At 45.3% G+C, this 20,545-nt stretch overlaps 2 protein-coding genes and 1 pseudogene across 3 annotated transcripts in view; 2 read left to right on the top strand and 1 right to left on the bottom strand.

Annotated features, from left to right (window-relative positions):
- LOC309550683 (uncharacterized protein) overlaps positions 1-20,545 on the bottom strand; it is a 3,164,715-nt gene that overhangs the window by 984,663 nt on the left and 2,159,507 nt on the right. The window lies entirely within an intron of this gene.
- The window catches only part of LOC309550793, a 1,525,103-nt pseudogene that overhangs the window by 1,056,604 nt on the left and 447,954 nt on the right, over positions 1-20,545 (top strand). Inside the window, exon 21 of the transcript XR_014226173.1 lies at positions 1,676-2,347. The product of XR_014226173.1 is annotated as an uncharacterized misc_RNA (transcript). The remainder of the gene's footprint in view (positions 1-1,675; positions 2,348-20,545) is intronic.
- LOC309550704 (uncharacterized protein) overlaps positions 1-20,545 on the top strand; it is a 61,813-nt gene that overhangs the window by 30,251 nt on the left and 11,017 nt on the right. The window lies entirely within an intron of this gene.

The raw sequence follows: 20,545 nt of genomic DNA, 5'->3' as shown, positions 1-20,545 counted from the left end.
AGAGATAGCCAGAAAGGTTTAAGGACGTTGGAAAGCTTCAGCTATTCAGAATGAGGCAATTAAGGCCTCTATAAGTTATCCAGAGGATGACTACTGATTGCTGCATCCTGAGGCTTTGTGCGTTAAGGAGAGCAGTGAGCTGAGAGACTTCTGAAGGTGAGGTGGTGTTGACTTTTTCTGTGTGAAAAGAAAACAAATAGACTATTGGTCTTCTGCTGTATGACCAGCAGTGTCTGCCCAGCAGTAGGTTGTGACAGACTCCATAGGTAGGTTCCTGTGTTGTGAAGGTAGACGCCCCAAGTGGCCAGGGTTTATTTTATGTTTGTTTGATTTATGCTGTTTGGATGCTTGCACTTGTTTCCAGCAAATTGGAAGAATAAACCATAGACCGTTGTTTTCAACCACTCTTCGGCTGTCTCTCTGTGTAACGAACCCACCCAAGGGGTCACCCACACCCGCTACCGAGCTAACCCCCTTACAACATGTTATAAAACATTGTGGTTTATTAAAGGATAATGCCAGTAAAACAACAATATAACACACATACACCAAGATTATCAAAGCCCGAAGAACCTAAAGCAATGAAGTCTAATGGGTGAGAGTGATCACAAGTAATAAACTAAACCAGATAACTGAGGTATTGATATACAGATGGTAGAATACAGATGGTAGAGTAAGACTAAAGGAGTGGTCAGTATCAGAGCCAAGGTAATACACGGCAGATTAGGCAGAAGGAGCAGGGAGCAAGGCAGGACAGGGGAAGTGTACATGGGAGCAGATACAAGCTGGAGGGCAGAGAATCAGGGACAGGGTAGCAGGTCACGAGGCACATAGATCAGGGGCAACGAATACCAAGGCAAGATGGAGTAGCAGAGGAGTAACTAAATATGCTTCCAGCAGTCAGTGTCAGGTGATGACTAATTGCTAGGAACTGGTGGCTGCTCGGAGACACTCACTGGTGAACTCTGGAACTACAACTTATAGGTCTGGGAGCCACAATTCCATCAGTAGGTGATCCCATTCCTGACCCTCTGTGACCTCTGGTGGGGCTAAGCCCCACTGTTAGTCATGACTAAATCATGGACTGAACAAGGAAGTGCAGTACTTCTTATGTTGGTAATGAGTGATAGAGTGGATGGGAACACTTTCCAAAATCCCCTCATCACTGTCACTCTTATAGAAGACTCTCATTGTTTCCTCGCTCTCGAAGGTCCATGAATAAAAAAATTAACTGGTAGGAGATCAGAGGACCCATTTACTAGTTACCTTGAGGGTGGAATTGTAAGATCCTCAGAGACAAAGCTGCCTGATGTGGGCGGAGTCCTGGTTTAGGGGAACCAATTTGCTCATGTCTAGTAATAACCTTTTTTTTCTATTTTAGTAGATAGACAGGAGATGAGGAAAACCTCAGATGATTGCCTCACTTTGTCTCCAGACTGTAAAGTAGAAGATGAGGACATCACACAGTATAATCCAGGAGAAAACCCAGCTACCTCAAATGTCCATCCGGCACCACACAGTGTAGATGGACCATCGTATTCCTCTTATCCTGAGGAACCTCCTACTGTGAGGGACAGTGCCGTCCTTCCAACAGATAAGAGGTTTTCCTGTACTGAGTGCGGGAAGCAATTCCAATCTAAATCTTCTCTTAATGAGCATCAAAGAACTCACACAGGTGAGAAGCCACATACATGTCCTGAGTGCGGGAAATGCTTTTCAAAGAAGTGCAATCTTTTCATACATCAGAGATCTCACACGGGAGAAAAGCCATATTCTTGTCCTGAGTGCGGAAAGTGTTTTTCAGATAAGTCACATCTTTACAGACATCAGAGATCTCATACGGGGGAGAAGCCGCATTCCTGTCCTGAGTGTGGGAAATGTTTCATGCAAAAATCAGAACTTGCCATACATCAGAGATCTCACACAGGTGAGAAGCCGTATTCCTGTCCTGAGTGCGGGAAGTGTTTTTTAAAGAAATTCCAACTTTCACTACATCAAAGATGTCACACAGGGGAGAAACCATATTCCTGTCCTGAGTGTGGGAAATGTTTTGTACAGAAATCAAACCTTGTCTCACATCAAAGATCTCACACAGGGGAGAAGCCGTTTTCTTGTCCCGAGTGCGGGAAATGTTTTTCAGAGAAGTCCTCTCTTTACACACATCAGAGATTGCACACAGGTGAGAAGCCGTATTCCTGCCCGGAATGTGGAAAATGCTTTGTAAAAAATTCAAAACTTGTCAGACATCAGAAATCTCACACAAGGAAAAAAACATATGTTTGTTCTGAGTGTGGGAAATGTTTTTCACAGAAAAGCAATCTTATCGTACATCAAAGGTCTCACACAGGTGAGAAGCCACGTTCCTGTAGCGAGTGCGGGAAATGTTTTGTAAACAAATCAGAACTTGTCACACATCAAAGGTCTCACATGGGGGAGAAGCCGTATTCTTGTATTAAGTGCTGAAAATGTTTTTCTCAAAAGTCCAATCTTCACAGACATCAGAAATTGCACACAGATGAGAAACCAGTTTCATGTTCTGAGTGAGGGAATTGTTATGTACTGAAGACATTGATGAAGATCCGTACATTGTTGGCCATTGAAAGCAGTAGAAAAATAAAAATAGAATCATTACCTTTCATTGGCTAAATAGTTTTTGTGGTGTAAGCTTTTACAAACCCTTAGAGGTCCACTTTTTGAAAATGTATTGAACAGATGTGACCAACATTCACCCAGCTGTGACAAAAGTTGGCCATATTGTAATTCATATAATGACTTCATATAATCAAACTGTACTAAGCCACATGCCCTCAACATGGTGGGTGTCTTTCCAGGATGGACCTCCCTTGCATAGCACCCTGTCCCCATGTTGATGAGGATAAGGGCCTCTTCACAACAACCCTGGCCGGTGGTTGTGAGGGACTGCGGTCACCGGGGCTTATCGAAATCTGGCAAGCCTGTATGTGGGTGGGGTCTGCTCACCCTGCGTCACCATACGTCATAAACCCGCTCATCAATGCCCGGGACTAGGTGGGGCTGCATTCATGTGGAAGTCAAACATTATGACGGTACCCCGGCTTAGAGATGTACACTGTGTTCCGTAGTTATTTAGTGCCTTATGTGCATCAAATTAGCCTCAGAACCTGTGTAATTAATGTGTTCGGTTTTAAAGGGATGAGGTGGCAACCGTAATACAAATACATCCATATTGTACTTCATATAATGACTTCCAATGATCATTGGTTCCATCTAATGGCTGTTGGCAATAATTTAGACTTGCATGGCCCTAGGCATCAAAGTTCCTTCAGATATCTGAGAGCACTCAATGAGACACAGAGACGGCAGGTACAATGTCACAGAATACTCACTTTATTCAAACAATGAAGAACGTTTTATAGAGAAAGTAAAAGGGGAAGTCCCTTTCCAGTAGATTATACATAGAATTGATACAAGAATAGCTTCAAGTCACATACTTGTAAACTAATTAAAATATGGCATAGTTATAATTAGCATTACATCAGACATGTTCTAAGGGTTAAGATAAGGTATAATTAGTTACTTCAAACAGACTTGCTCTAAGGGTCAGTTTTGACCACAAAGCATAACGTCCTGGAAACTTTCAAGGACATTTACTTATATATACTTTTTAATTAAGCTGAGTCTAGGGTTTTAGTGACAAAATGGAGTTGAAAGAACAAAATGGAGAATAGAGATTCCTTCAGTGGCAATATTTTGCCTTAAGGAAGTAGTTCAGGAAAAATACTCTATTATAACCACTAGATGATCATAGGAAATTACGGTGTTAATTGAAACACAGTTAAAGTGTGTCACCGGTATCCCTGGATGACAGCTGAGTAAGATGGGCAGACATATGTAACTAGATGTCAGGATGACTCTAGGATGAGCCAAAACTGCCTAAGAGTGTGCTATGTATTTTGAGAGACATTTGGAGGGCTCTGTATGCTGGCAATTTAAGCTGTATCATTCTTATTCTTTGTAAATGTCATTTTTGCTGAAGCACGTTCATTAGCAGGAGCCTCCTGGGGCCTTTCCAGACACTGGAGGCTCTATCTCCGTACCAGATATATTAGAGGAAGTGACGCGCGGGCATCCTCCTATCTCGGTCGATGTCCGCTCCGGGGAAACGCGTCAAAGAGGAGGCGCCGCACCGTCGCAAGTAGCAGCCACGGTCCGCACTGCAGGCGGCTGCGAGCATCCGAGTGTCACAAGCCTGTTTCTTGCTGCTAAATGTAAGTGCAATATTGTTTTTTTATAATAAAGACTGTGGGATAATGCACTATTGGCTGTTTTCTTCCATCCAACACTTGCATGAGTAAATCTGCGGGGGAGGTTGAGAAGAAGAGAGAAGCCACAAGAAACCATCAGGGAGAGATCCAGGCATCGTTTATAACCGTGGTGGGGACGACCCTGTAACGGGGGTATACACATGCTGGATATGGATAACATCCATCATCTGGTAAGAGGCCATTTAGTTTGTCTCCAGCACCAGGGGTGTACAGGCGTGTTATTTTCCTCCATGGTATCAGGAGCTGTCACTCTGAGGTGTTAATACATTCTGCCAGAAAATCCCTACCTGCTGGTAAGAAGCCAATCCTGAAGGTGGTGGGAATCAATGTGTGTTATTTAGCACTCTGTTGGATTTTCACTTTTGGACGTAATTGCCACTGGAGTCATTGCATATAATTTCTACTTATTTGAGTTTCAATGCATGGACATTGCACTGTGGACTTTAATCTGTTGAGTTTCACACCCTATTTGGGGGTATCCCACATTGGAAGTTGACCGTTTGTGGGACTTTCATATTTCGTATGATTGTTATAACACCAGTGTCACATATATTCATTTGTGTTCACATATCTGTTGTTTGGGATTTTATAATTTGTTTAGCGCACCAGACTATTGCATTTTTAACACTATATTCCATATCAGGTATTTGAATCTTTGGTTGCAGCTTTACGTTTGTTTATTTATCAGCGCATTCTTTTTATTTAATTTATATGTAACTAGATGTCAGGATGACTGTCTACTAGGGATGAGCCAAAACAGCCTAAGAGTGTGCTATTTATTTTGAGAGACATTTGGAGGGCTCTGCGTGCTGGCAATTTAAGCTGTATCATTTTTATTCTTTGTAAATGTCATTTTTGCTGAAGCACGTTCTTTAGCAAGAAAAAAAATGTGTTGTGTCCCTTTTAAGTATGGTATGGATTTTAAGGGAGATTCTCACAAAGAAACAAAAAAAGCATTAGGTCCTCCAGTAAATGCATAACAGACCTCTGATCCAAGTGTAGAGCCTGGCTGGCCCAAAAAACTGTGTGTGTGTTTGTGGGGGGGGGGGGGGGGGTCGTGATGGCAAATGGGCCTCTAACTGTACTAAGCCACATGCCCTCAACAGGGTGGGTATCTTTCCAGGGTAAGAGGAGGTAAGAGGAGCTGTAGCTGATGGCCCCAGTGCGGAGCGGCATGGCCTCTGGGCTTCTCTTGCACTGAGCTCGCTGATTGGCTCAGCCGCAGCCCACCCATTCCTCCAAAGTATTACTGATTGGCAACCACGTCAGGTGGAGAAAAGCCAAGGGCTTGGTCCTTAATGCTGATGCTGTTTAGTGGCGGAGAACGCTGACTGGCTGAGGGGGAAAGGTCAGGTAACATGCAAGGATGTGCCCGGGAAACCCGGTGTGTGACTCAACATGAGTTCTAATTGTAACAATGGACCCTAGGGCCCCATAAACTGCACAGTGCCAGGACCACTAGTGCCACTCTGGAGAGGAGCTCTGTCGCTGGCCCTCTTCCAACCGGTATGTGTATGCACCCCCGCATGTTCCCATTCACCTGCAAGAGGACTTTTCATCTGCCTGTCCTGCTAAAAGATCTCTGATAGGAGGACAGGAGATTTTCCTTCAAAGAGGAGCGGATGACCCCCCCCCCCCATACTATCAGACCGCACTGCCATCTCTAATATGACACTCACCATGAGGCTTATAGTGACCGATCATTACTTCCTCCTCGATCAACCGACTCTCTCCAACGAGCCGATGGTTCACTTTTACGAGCAGCCAGAGGGGATATCGTTGAGAGAGCCTGGCACACCTCTTTCCTGATGTAGTAATCGTTGCGGACTGCTGGATTTCACACTTACGGGTCCCCCTGGGTTACCGTTAGCAACCTTAACATTAACAGTCTCACTTTTCTTCTTGGCTCATTCAATAAACAATCCAGGAGTATGTGGTTGTTTTTGTGTTTTATTCTTAAATTAGGGTTGGGAGAAGGGAATAGTGGGATACAGCAAATTAACTATGCACAAGATTTGAGGACTTCTATCGCTTGGTACTGCTAGGCTGTTGATCCACCTTGCCACGGAGGTGAATTTATTTTAAAGTCTCTTTCCCAGATGACTTGATGAACTGACTTTATCTTCAGGACACTCTCCTTAGTATCCTCCTTCTTGCATGCTGACACCCGTCCACTGACTATCCTACTCCTGGGGTGGCCCCCCTCAGGTCAGGCCCCATGTACTCACAATACTATTTTTCCAGAGTCTCCAGTGTCTCCCCCTCAGTCAGCTTCTCCTGGACCTCTGGGTTCAGCTCCACTCCTCTGGCCCTCAGAACGATTTCCTGAGGGCCAAGTGCCACTGCTACAGAGGAGAAGGCAGCCACCCCCTCCCTCCGGGACTCCGCTCTCCAGCCAAAGACTCCCTAGCAGATTTGCTCCTGGCTTTTATACAGTATCCCAGAATGCACTGAGGTGACCTGCCCCTGCCAATCACCAGAACTGTACTAAAGCCTATGCATCCATTTTTCAGGTTTCCGCCCACTGTCCAACATGCCTCCCTATTGGACCAGTGTGAAACACTCTCTAGACATAATGGATCACATACTGAGCACCATGAGCAGACCTCACTCACAGATCCTGCTCTCTGGTAGGCAGAAAGCAATATAGATTTACCTGCAGCTCCTCTGATAGCCAAAAACTATACTCACTCACTAGCACCTACCTAGGAGGGTGCTACACTGACAAGATCCCAATCAGTGCTCGTCACACAGGCCTCTCCTCTCCCTGCTAGTCCCCGGTTGTGGTGCTGGAGACCAGCGGCGTCACTAGGTTTGGTGTCACCCGGTGCGGTAACTCACGGGGACACCCCAACCCACTTTAGTAATGTTTTTTTCGTTTTTATTTTGTTTTTACTAATGTGACTCGTTAAATCATAACTCCCATATAACACTAAATGTAATGGCAATAGTGACAGTAACAACTAGGAAAATTAAAATTAACTTTTAAATTACAAAATCATATGAAAATTATAATGAACATTTTGTGAACTACTGGAAATACTTACAGTTCCCCAACAGGCTCAGCAGGCAGAGGCTCAAGGATCAGCAGTGTTCTGGGCTCAGCCTCGGCCACTCAGGGTTCAGGGCGGATTCTTCGCCGAAGGAGTGTGAGGCTGCTCTGTAATTCTTGAAGCTGTAGGAGAGTGCGCTGCGCTGACCTGGGGTTCACCCTAGCGTTGCTGTGACTCCGCCTCCGTGTGACGTCACGGAACGCGGGTATGCAAAGGGCAGGGAAGGTCGCGACTAAGGAGGAGGAGCAAGTCCTTCACTATGCGGCGATGCGATGCTGCTCGCATAGTAAAGGGTCAGATTGGGAGGCAAAGAGGCAGCTGCCTTGCTTGGGCCCCCCAGGGTGGTGTCGTCCCCCAACCCCCAATGGACACCCTGGTGCGGTCTTCACCCCCCATGTGACACCTCTGCTGGAGACAGGCGGGGGGGAAGGAGATAAAAAGAGCAATGTTAAAAATAACTAAAGGTTTAAGTCTCCATAAAGCCCCTTTCGTTCTTAAAAGCCTCAGACATTCCTCTTCCTAATACAAAACACCAACCCTTCTTATTTTCCATCCTGGCAAAAATTACTTTTTTATCAGGACAAGTAGATTGGGACCCCAATTTATTCCCTTAAACAAGTGGTTTATTTATTTTTTAACAATTTCCACACCCCTGGGATATGATCTCAATGTGTAAATACATAAGGGGGAGATATGATCTCCATGTATAAATACATAAGGGGGTATGATCACCATGTATAAATACATAAGGGGGGATATGATCAACATGTATAAATACATAAGGGGGAAATGATCACCATGTATAAATACATAAGGGGGGAAATGATCACCATGTATAAATACATAAGGGGGGATATGATCACCATGTATAAATACATAAGGGGGGGATATGATCACCATGTATAAATACATAAGGGGGATATGATCACCATTAGGGATGGCCTTGCGGTTCGCCCGGTGGTCAGTTCGCGGCAAATTTTGCTTGTTCGCTACCCGCCAATTTTGCGAACACATGGCGTTGTTCGCGGTGGCCATATTAGTTTACATTGGGTAGAACTTTGACCCATGCAACAGCCGTCAGGTGGAACGGGACAGCCAATTAAAACATTTCAGCACATGGACATGCCCCCTACCTTATAAATAGACCAGAGCAGGCGGTCATTTCACATTCTGCTTTTTGTCAGCGTAGGGAGAGGTCTGCTATGTTCATCAGGGAGAGATTGCCAGACACAAATAGCTCTGTTAAGATCCACAAAAGTCCTTTTCAGGGCTGGTATTTCGGTATATGTCTACTACAGTCTCTTTTCAGTTTAGGGACAGGTATCCAGTCTATGCTTTAGGGGCAGTTAGAGATCGGCAGTGACAAAAGTCATTTAAAGGGCTGCAATTTTTTTGGTATTGGTGTGCAGTGCACTATATAGGGGTGTAATCCACGGTATAATATACTTTGTAATATAGAAAGCATATTATAGTGGATTTGTATTGTGCACTGTGCAGCATTGTGACTGGTGTGGTGACTGAGCCTTGCAGCAGCAATACTACAAACAGTGACAAAAGCACTTTTAATGTATTATAACTAGTGTGATAGACCAGTGGCCCCCCAATACCACATATTGAAGTGGGGTGTTATCTGAGTATACTTTCATAAGTGTATTTGTGTCCTGCAACAATATTGCCTCTTTTGCTGTGTTAACTCTGATACACACACAGTGCTAAACTCACTGGCCAATTTTTTTAACAACTGGTGTGATAAACCAGTGGCCCCCCAATACCACATATTGAAGCGGGGTGTTATCTGAGTATACTTTCATAAGTGTATTTGTGTCCTGAAACAATATTGCCTCTTTTGCTGTGTTAACTCTGATACACACAGTGCCAAACTCACTGGCCAATTTTTTGAACAACTGGTGTGATAAACCAGTGGCCCCCAATACCACATATTGAAGTGGGGTGTTAACTTAGTATACTTTCATAAGTGTATTTGTGTCCTGCAACAATATTGCCTCTTTTGCTGCATTAAGTCTGATACACACAGTGCCAAACTCACTGGCCAATTTTTTGAACAACTGGTGTGATAAACCAGTGGCCCCCCAATACCACATATTGAAGTGGGGTGTTATTTAACATTATACTTTTCTAAGATTGTATTTAAGTCCTGCAAAAATTTGGCCTCTTTTACAGTGCTACATACAGTGACAACAATTACTGTCCAATTATTTGTAGAACTGGTGTGATAAAACTGTGGCCCCCCAATATCACATATTGAAGTGGGGTGTTATTTAACAGTATACGTTTCTAAGATTGTATTTTAGTCCTGCAAAAATGTGGCCTCTTTTGCTGTGTTAACTGTGCTACACACAGTGACAACAGTTACTGGCCAATTATTTGTAGAACTGGTGTGATAAACCTGTGGCCCCCCCAATACCACAGATTGAAGCGGGGTGTTATTTACCTTTTTCCAGATATACTGCGATTCTCTAGAGACTTTTGTCACAGGGTCATTTAAAGACATGACAGGCAGAGGAAGAGGCAGACACTTGCACAGGGGTGGTGGGGGTAGGGCAGGAGCAGAGTAGGCCGGAGCCAAAATGAGAAGTTTCAGAAGGCGCGTTCGATTACGTCAAAGGACGCACCAGACTTGGTTGAGTGGCTCACTCAGCCTTCCTCTTCTGCACCCTCCTCATCCTCTCTATCTGCACCCTCTTCACTCTCTGCTGTGTGCACCCCCAAAGACACCACGACAAACACCACCACATACCCTCCTCTTGAGTCACTGGAATTATTTTCCGATCCATCACAAGACATTTGTGATGCGCAGCCATTGCTGGCATTGGATCAGGAAGAGGAGGTAGCAACAGCCGCCACTCAGCAGTCTGACGACAGTACCCAGATCAGCCCAAGGAGGGTGGTCCCCGCTGTTGCTGCCAACTCCCAGATCTCTAATTTTAGTGGTGGGGAAGGTGACGTGGATGATGACGTGTCTTTGGACGTCACGTGGGTGCCCACAAGAGAGGAAGAGGAGGGGAGTTCAGAGGGAGAGACGGACCGGCAGATAGGGAGGAGAGGCAGGAAGAACTTGCATTGCACAAGAGGTACAAAGCAGACTGCAAATGTATCAGGAGCGAGCCATTAACCATGTACAGTCACATCTGGCGCTCCCAGGACGCTGGCACATGGCTCCGCAGTGTGGGCTTTTTTTTAATGTGTCCGTTGCTGACAAGAGTGTTGCCATCTGGAGCCTTTGCAGTCAACGCATAAGTCGCGGTAAGCCCAACACTCACCTAGGGACGACCGCCTTAAGAAGGCACCTGAACTCCCATCACTGAGCCCAGTGGGAGCATCACCGTCAGAACCCACAAAGCCACACTCCAGGCTCTCACCGTCCAGCCTCTTCTCCTTCTCCTCTCTCCTCACATTTGTCCTCCACTCCACCTTCCATGATGCCGTTGTCACGTTGTTCTAGAAAAAGGCAGGGTTCTGTGGCCCAAATGGACTGGAAAAAAATGATGACACCGGATAACCCTCTTTCCCAACGTTTGACTGCTGGCTTGTCGGAACTGATAGCCCGCCAACTACTGCCATATCAACTGGTGGACTCGGAGGCCTTTTGGAAATTTGTGGCCATTGGAACACCACAATGGAAGGTCCCAGGCAGAAAATATTTCTCGCAGAAGGGCATTTCAGAGCTGTATGGCCATGTTCAGCGGCAAGTGAATATATCTCTGGCACACAGTGTTGGTGCCAAGATACATCTGACCACAGACACATGTTCTAGCAAACACGGGCAGGGAAGGTATATCACTTTTACTGCCCACTGGGTGAACCTTCTGACGGCCGTCAAGCATGTAACCCGTGGCACCCGTGTAGATTTGGTTGTACCGCCACAGATTGCATGCAGGCCTGCCTCTTCTCCTCCTCCATCCTCCCTCTCCTCCTCAGCTGACTCCTCCTTTTCCGCTGCGCCGCCCAAGATCCCCAGAACCTATTCCACATGCCAGGTGAGACGTTGCCATGCTGTGCTGCGTCTGTTGTGCCTGGAAGCCAAGAGCCACACTGGTCCTGCACTCCTTTCAGCTTTGCGTTCACAGGCAGCTCAGTGGCTGACACCGCTGAATTTGACAGTTGGTAAAGTGCTGTGCGACAATGGTGCCAATCTGCTGAGCGCGCTGAAACAGGGCAAAATAACACACGTGCCATGCATGGCACACGTCCTGAACTTGGTGGTGCAGCGATTCGTTGCCAAATACCCTGGGGTCCAGGACGTCTTGCGGCAGGCCAGGAAAATCTCGGGCCATTTCAGAAGATCTTACACAGCCATGGCTCCCCTTGCTGACATTCAGCGGTGACACAACCTGCCTGTCAGTTGTCTTATTTCTGACTGTGCGACGCGATGGAACTCACGTTGCATATGCTTGATAGGCTGCTCCAGCAGAAACGTGCAGTTAACGACTACCTGTACGAACTCTGCGGCAGGACAGGTTCTGGGGAGCTTGGGTTTTTTTCACCTCGCCAGACTACCTCACATTTATAAAAATGAATGAGGCATGGATCTCTGAGGAATTCAACACATGTGACCAGTTTCATTGAAATTCCTCATGCCAGGCCACAAATACCTGCCAGACCGCCATCCACCCACAACAATTCCTGGTCCTTTGTCTTAGCTAAATACAGCGGCATAAGAGGCACTTTTTGGGGCCCTTCAGGGCCGACAATTATTTTTTCTGTGAATGCCTAATGTACAGTACCTCCAGCCACAGAATACAACTTTCTTTGCTGTCAGGTAAACCCGTGTGGGCTAATTTTTGGGGCCAATACTGGCCGACACTTACTTCTGTATCCTGTGAATGCCTAATGTACCTTCAGCCACTGAATACAACATTCTTAGCTGTCAGGTAAACCCATGTGGGCTAATTTTTGGGGCCTGGAATGGCCGACACTTACTTCTTTATCCTGTGAATGCCTAATTTTTCAGACTGGAATTGAAAATCAATGGGTCTGTAAACGTTCCGCCAAATTGTGGAATGGATGCTGACCCACTTTACAGATGTCTGAATGGACCCTATATGTATTTGACATGTATTTACCCGCTGCTGTCAGTTCTGGCTGATTTATGAAAAAAAAAAAATTTTTTTTGCTGTAGAAAAAAAAAAAAAAAATTTAGCGTAACTTTTCTAATTGAAATACTTCTGTTATGACTTTGTCCATGTGCTGGGACTATTTGTGCACAGATAGTACTTCTTTTGTGGCTGCAAATATGACCTAAAGGTTTTTAAAGTTCGCCTACCATTAAAGTCAATGGGGCCCGCCGCAAACTTGCGGTTCGTGGACTTTTGAGAAAATTTGCGGCTGACGTTCGCGAACCGCCCCAGCCGATGTTCGTCCATCACTAATCACCATGTATAAATACATAAGGGGGGATATGATCACCATGTATAAATACATAATGGGAATATGATCACCATGTAAAAATACATAAGGGGGATATGATCACCATGTATAAATACATAAGGGGAGATATGATCTCCATGTATAAATACATAAGAGGGGATATTATCACCATGTATAAATACATAAGGGGGGGATATTATCTCCATGTATAAATACATAAGGAGGGATATGATCACCATGTATAGATACATAAGGGGGGATATGATCTCCATGTATAAATACTGTGACAGGAAGTCAGCTAAATCTGGGAATGTAGTCACAGGAAGGAGATACATTTCCACCTGATTGAGAAGTCCATTAATTAATTTAGGGTGTTGGCTACAGAGCTAGCCAGCAGGAAGTTGAAAGGCCTTCACCTGTTCAGAATGAGGGAGTTAAGGCTCTATAATTTGTTCAGAGAAAGTCCTATTGTTTGCTGCCTCCAGAAGCTGTGTCCTGAAGCCATGTGGGCTGGGAGCAGGAGGACAGTCAGCGTGTGCCTCCCGACAGGATGTGTGGGCCTGGGAGAAGACCCCCCGGAGTGATGTGTGCCCGGGACGGTAACCAAGGGTGAATACGTCTCAAAGGTGAGAAGACGAACTGTTGATGTGAAAGAAACAAAAGGACTGTGTTGCCCTGTGAAGCTATTATAAAAGGACTATTGAGTGTCCGCTGTAAGGACAAGGAAGTCTGCCCGACGGTAGGTTGGAGACAGACACTTAGGCAGGTTCCAGTTGTGAGAAGGTAGCCGCCCACAGAGGCAAGGATTTATTTTGTTTTATTTTATTTTGATGTTTTTGCTGCATGCACTTGTTTGAAGAATAAACCTGTTGTTTGCAAGCACTTTTGGGCTATTTCTCTGTGGAAACGCACCCCCCAAGGGGTCATCCACGCCTACCACCGAGCTAATCCCTCACATATGGTGGAGGTATGCAGTGGGCATAAGCAGAGATCCCTGCAATGGAGTGCATATGTTTGATGAACTTTGTCTGGTGCATGAGATTGCACAATCTATGTGTGCAGGAGAGAAGATCCTGACAGAAAAAAAAAAAAAAAAAAAAAGTGTTTTAAAGAGACAGCGGTCTCAAAATTATTTGATGAACTTTGTTGTGTCTGGTGCAAGTGACTGCACAAACTGTGTGTGCAGGAAAAGAGATCCTGCAAGAGAGAGAAAAACTACATGTGTTGAAGAGACAGTGGTCTGAAAATTGTTTGCTGGACTGTGAAAAATTTGTTTGTGGAGTTATTGAAGATGGGGCGGTCCAAACGCCTGAAAAATGCAAAGATAGATGAAATGAGAGACCGGATTCTATGGATGGAGGGGATGTTGCCGTCTGAACCAGCCCCATCCATGCCTAAAGAGAGTCTACTAAAGAGGAAGGTTGTTGTCCCTAGCAACACTGATGAAACTGCTATGGAGACGCAGTGTGCTCAGATGAAAAGTAAACTCAAAATGGAGGAGATGTTGAAACATCTGATTATATCAAATGCAGCTCAACAGCAAGCAAATGCAGCTCAACAGCAGGCAAATGCGGATTTTCAGCAGAGCTTTGCAGCTCAACAAAAGGCTCATCAAGAGAGCATGGCAGGCTGGAAACAGAGACGCCAGCAGCCAATGGAGGCCATCGGTATGGAGGAAACCGAGTATGTGTGCAGGGCTGAGTTGGATGCCTTGCAACGGAAAATGGAAGAAAAGGAACAAGCCTTGGAATTGCTTAAAATGGAGCATAGAAACTTGCAGGAAATGAATGAACTACTCAAGTCTCATGTGTTACAGTGGGAAGAATCCACTGCTCTTCTTTTGGTCGAGTTGCAAAAACGCAGAGAGACTATAATGGAGAAAGATACCATCCTCATGGAAAAGGAAAGTGAAATTCAGACTTTGCAGAAGCAAAGTATGGCTGATATGTTGGAGTTGCGTAATCAGCTGGAAAAAAGTCTTCAGTGTTTGGAAGTTACAAAAATAGACCTGCAGGAGTCGCAGGAACAGAATGTTGCTCTGAAAGCGACATTGTCTCTCAGCGACAAAGAGAAAAGTGAAAGAGAGGCTAAATTACTGAGTACTGTGTATGAGCTCACTACTTTGAGCAATGTGGTAGATGAATGGCGTGCGGACTGTGAAAGTTGGAAAGGGGAAGCCCAACGTGTCCAGCAGCAGTTAAAGGAGAAAGAAGCCTGTGTGGCAGAATTACATTCTTATTCCCAGATGCTAGCCAATGAGGTGAAGGCTCTTATGCAGGGAAAAGGAGATTGTGAACATAAGAGGGAAAAAGTAGAGGCACAGCTTCTGGAATCGCAAGTCAAGGTGTCAGAAGGTGACCGATTGTGTGCTAAGCTGTCAGAGAAGGCAAACCGACTGCAGGTTGAGTTGGACAATGTTACAAATCAGCTTTCTCAAGCAGACAGCAAATCTAGAGAAATTGCGGAAGATTTTTCTATCTTGGAATCGCAGCTGCAAGACACGCAGGAACTCTTACAGGAAGAGAGGTGTCAAAGGCTGAGTTTTAGCACAAAGCTCAAACAAATGGAAGATGAGAAAAATGGCTTCCTGGAACAATTAAAAGAGGAGGCGGAAGAAAAGAAAAACCTATCAGAGCAAGTCGCAACATTGCAAGCTCAGATAGCGGATATGAAAAAACGCATGGAAGAAAGCGTTGGTTCATTACAGTGGGTTGAAGATGTGAAAAAGAAGTTTGATCAGATGCTTGGTGAAGAGAAGACTGTGTCTGCAAAATATGCAGAAGAACGCGCACGTGCAGAAACGGAGGTGCGTGATAACGAGAGCAAAGCCCTGTTCTTGGCTCGCTCTTTGGAGGAAGCTCTAGAGTGTAAGGCTGAACTAGAAAGTGTTAAACAGCTGCGTACAGAAATGGAAGAATTGGTCAGCTCCAAGGATGATGTTGTGAAAAGCGTTCAGGAGCTAGAAAAGTCTAAGCGAGCCTTAGAACAGCAAGTAGAAGAGATGAAGATTCCGTTGCAGGAACTGGAAGAGGAATTCCAGGCAACAGAGGATCTGTCCCAAAGAGGGGATAGTGTGCCTGATGCAGTTTTTAAAAGGATCAGTGTTTTGGGGTCTGTCCTGAGTGAGCCTCAGAAATGTGATGACATGTGGCTTGAATCACCCCTTTGGAATAAACCGTTCCTTCAAAAACTTCAAGCATTGGAAAATGTATCATTAGAACTTCAGCAAACAAAGGAGCTGTGTAAGAAATGTGATGATTTCTCAGTTCAGGCTGAAAACCTAGTGGAGAAAACTAAAGCGGAGAAAACTAAAGCAAGTGATATAAATCTGGGAGAAAAAAGCAAACGCCACCTAGTGGAGAAAACTAAGGCTGTTGGTGAAAACGTGAAGCAAATGAATAAGTGCCTTTCAGGGAGTGTTTCCAAAATGGAACTGGTGAAAGACGGGTGGCAGAAGTTTGATCGTGATCTTGAGATGCATTCCATGTGGAATTCAGGTAGAGAAAAAGAACTAGGTGACCTTGAGCGGTCAAATAGTTCAGCAGAAAGTGCATTGAAGAAACCTGTAAAAGAATGTGTTGCAGTTCCATGCTTCTTCACTGATGCAGAGAGGAGGTCTATAATGGATACCACCCAGATCGCTGGGTTCAACTGTGTTGTTGCCTTTGACCCCTATGTTGGTGGAAGGAAAGTTGATGATGTTCTGGTTGGCTTCTTCTGTGAAGAGTTTGGCAAGAAATATAAACTCAATATCAAATCAAATAGTAGGCCTTTACTGCGACTCGCTCAGGAGGGCGAAAAGTTTAAGAAGTTGATGAGTGCAAATGCTTCAGATCTGCCTATGAATATGAAATGTTTGAATGATATTGATATCTCTGGGAAAAGGAACAGGGGTCACTTTGAAGAAATGTGTGACAGCCTGTTGTCTCAATTGGAAAATCCTCTGCACAGCATCTTAGAGCAAGCAAAGCTCAAGAAGGAAGATCATTCCCTTTTACAACAAAAAGTCAATGATTGTGTACAGCTGTATGGAGAGGCAACTCAAGTCACAGAGGGATGTCAAGAGTCCCTACTTGGAACAAAGCTTAGTGAAGCAAAGGTTCTCAAAGTTTTGTGGAAAACATTTATGGATTGCAGAGAGAGGCGTCTTAAGAATGTTGAAGACATTAAGACTAGCCCAATTGAGTTGCCTATGGATCACGGTCCTCCATGGTGGATTGGACAGACGGTTATGAGGGACAAGCTGTCTGACATTTATGAGAAAGCTGTCAATGAAGATGACAGAAACGAGAAGGAGCAAATGATGCCAAAAATGCAGTTGAAGAATGTGTATATGAGATGAGAGACAAACTGTGTGGCATTTATGAGAAATCCGTCAATGAAGATGACAAAACAGTTTCATCCGGAAGCTTGAGGATAATAGGAGGCTTATCAGTGAGTCAGCAGTGCTTGACACATGCGTGCCTGGAAATATGTGTCCCAACCCTAGGGTTGAAACAAGAGGGGGGGGTATGTGACAGGAAGTCAGCTAAATCTGGGAATGTAGTCACAGGAAGGAGATACATTTCCACCTGATTGAGAAGTCCATTAATTAATTTAGGGTGTTGGCTACAGAGCTAGCCAGCAGGAAGTTGAAAGGCCTTCACCTGTTCAGAATGAGGGAGTTAAGGCTCTATAATTTGTTCAGAGAAAGTCCTATTGTTTGCTGCCTCCAGAAGCTGTGTCCTGAAGCCATGTGGGCTGGGAGCAGGAGGACAGTCAGCGTGTGCCTCCCGACAGGATGTGTGGGCCTGGGAGAAGACCCCCCGGAGTGATGTGTGCCCGGGACGGTAACCAAGGGTGAATACGTCTCAAAGGTGAGAAGACGAACTGTTGATGTGAAAGAAACAAAAGGACTGTGTTGCCCTGTGAAGCTATTATAAAAGGACTATTGAGTGTCCGCTGTAAGGACAAGGAAGTCTGCCCGACGGTAGGTTGGAGACAGACACTTAGGCAGGTTCCAGTTGTGAGAAGGTAGCCGCCCACAGAGGCAAGGATTTATTTTGTTTTATTTTATTTTGATGTTTTTGCTGCATGCACTTGTTTGAAGAATAAACCTGTTGTTTGCAAGCACTTTTGGGCTATTTCTCTGTGGAAACGCACCCCCCAAGGGGTCATCCACGCCTACCACCGAGCTAATCCCTCACAATACATAAGGGGGGGGTATGATCTCCATGTATAAATAAATAAGGGGGGATATGATCACCATGGAAAAATACATAAGGAGGGATATGATCACCATGTATAAATACATAAGGGGGGATATGGTCTCCATGTATAAATACATAAGGGGGGGATATGAACTCCATGTATAAATACATAAGGGGGATATGATCACCATGTATAAATACAAAAGGGGGGATATGATCACTATGTATAAATACATAAGGGGGGATATGATCACCATGTATAAATACATAAGGGGGGATATGATCACCGTATATAAATGCATAAGGAGGAATATGATCTCCATGTATAAATACATAAGGGGGGATATGATCACCATGTATAAATAATAAGTGGTCCATATAGTGAACCTGGTATTGAGTTATTCACTTTAAGGTCATCATAGATCACAAGGAGGCACTCTTTATGTCTGGAGGAAAAGAGAATTAACCTTCAAATACAGAAAGGCTTTTTCGCTGTGAAAATGTGGTATGGAATCCCTCAAGAGGTGGTTCCGGCCAACTCTGTAGATTGTTTTAAAAAGACCTGGATTCTTTCCTAAATATATATATATTAAATAACTGGATACTAACATTTATAGGCAATATTGATCCAAGAATATCCCCTTTTTATTCCCTGCTGGAGCAAATTGGATCATGCTTTATTGAGTTTTTTTGCCTTCCTCTTGATTAGCTGTGGGTATAGGATTGTGTATGTAGCACTGGCCCCTTGAGGGCTGTTGGATTTCTCACTTTTCAGGTCCCACTGGGTTACCGGTAGCAACTGCATGCAGAATCTTAACACTTTACGTTCCCCGCTCAGTCAATGAACAGTCTAGGGGTTGTTGTTTTTTATATGGAGATTATTCACTATGCTGAGGACTTCTATCTGAGAATGCGGCAAGGCCACAGCTTCATCCTCAGTGGCGGCTGGTGCTCAAAATTTTTTTGGGGGGGGGGGGGCGGGCGCAAAAAGAAAAATGTAATAGGTATTGCTTCGCGGAAAAAAACGCGGTAAAAAAATTGCGTGACTTTGAGGTCATGGCACAGGTGATGGCACAGGCATGGCACAGGTGATGGCACAGGCATGGCACAGGCATGGCACAGGTGATGGTACAGGCATGGCACAGGTGATGGTATAGGCATGGCACAGGTGATGGTATAGGCATGGTACAGGCATGGCACAGGTGATGGTACAGGCATGGCACAGGTGATGGTATAGGCATGGTACAGGCATGGCACAGGTGATGGTATAGGCATGGCACAGGTGATGGTATAGGCATGGCACAGGTGATGGTATAGGCATGGCACAGGCGATGGTACAGGCATGGCATAGGCGATGGTACAGGCATGGCACAGGTGATGGTATAGGCATGGCACAGGTGATGGTATAGGCATGGCACAGGTGATGGTATAGGCATGGTACAGGCATGGCACAGGTGATGGTATAGGCATGGCACAGGTGAGGTCACAGGTTGGCTTCAATCACTTACCTGCTCTCCTCCTGGGCTGCCTGTGAGACGTCCACGGCGCTGCTCCTCTCCTCGAGTCCTCTTTTTCTGACGGCGGCGGGATTCCGGGAACCGTCCACGGCGCTGCTCGTCTCATCCTCTTCAGTCTTCTTTGGTGGCGGCGGGCTCTCTGGGTCTTCCGATCGGTCCGGCGGGAAGGAGATCGGGCAGTGACGGTGCGTGACTGACGCACGCATCGGTACCGCCCCCATTGCGACGTCAGCGGGGTCAGCAATCGGATGTCCTGGATGATGATTGGTCCAGGCTGGAGACTGGACCAATCACAGCCAGGATATCACGAAAGTGGGGGTGTCCTAGCGCCATGACCTGCGCCCAGGTTACGTCCCAGAAGGCAGCCAATCGGCGCCTCTGCTGGGTCGTAAACCCCCCCCCCCCCCCATAGCCATCACATAGGCCGGCGAACGCGATTTTTTTTTTTAAACTTTATTGTTCTTTTTGTAATCTTTTTTTTTTTTTTTCTTTCCTTTTTTTTAGGGGGGGGCGGCGCCCTGGCGCCCCCTATGCACAGGCTGCCACTGTTCATCCTGCCACTAGATGAATCTGAATACTGTTCTTGAGCACTTCTCTGCAGGGCACTCGCCTAGTACCGCCTTTCTACACACCATCACACATTGAGCAGACCTAACTCACAGATCCTGCTCCCTGTTAAGCAGAGAGAAATATAGAATTTATCTGCTGCTCCTCTGATAGGCAAACAGAGCCAAAAGCTATACTCACTCTCTAGCACCTACCTAGGAGGGTGTTACATGTATATAAATGTTTTCAATTTGTGTCTGTTTTTGGCAGAGATGTATAGTAACTAAGTAGAACTACTTCACTACTGTACTTAAAGTGGAGTTCCGGGCACAAAATCGATATTTTTTTTTTGTGCCCGTCCGCTTCTTCACCTTCACCTGAAAAGGAATTGGATAGTTAGGTTTTTTTTTTTTTAAAACTCACCTTGTAATTGAAGATCGAAAATACTCACCTCAATGTACTTCCTCCCTCTGTGCCGCGGTCCTCAGTCACTTCCTCCTTCGCGATGATTTCTGGGAGCTGAACGTCATCGCTCCCAGGAATCAATT

Source organism: Pelophylax lessonae (assembly GCF_965119305.1).
Source record: "Pelophylax lessonae genome assembly, chromosome: 3".
In the NCBI taxonomy this organism is placed as follows: Eukaryota; Metazoa; Chordata; class Amphibia; order Anura; family Ranidae; genus Pelophylax; species Pelophylax lessonae.
This window is presented reverse-complemented; position numbering and strand designations above follow the sequence as displayed.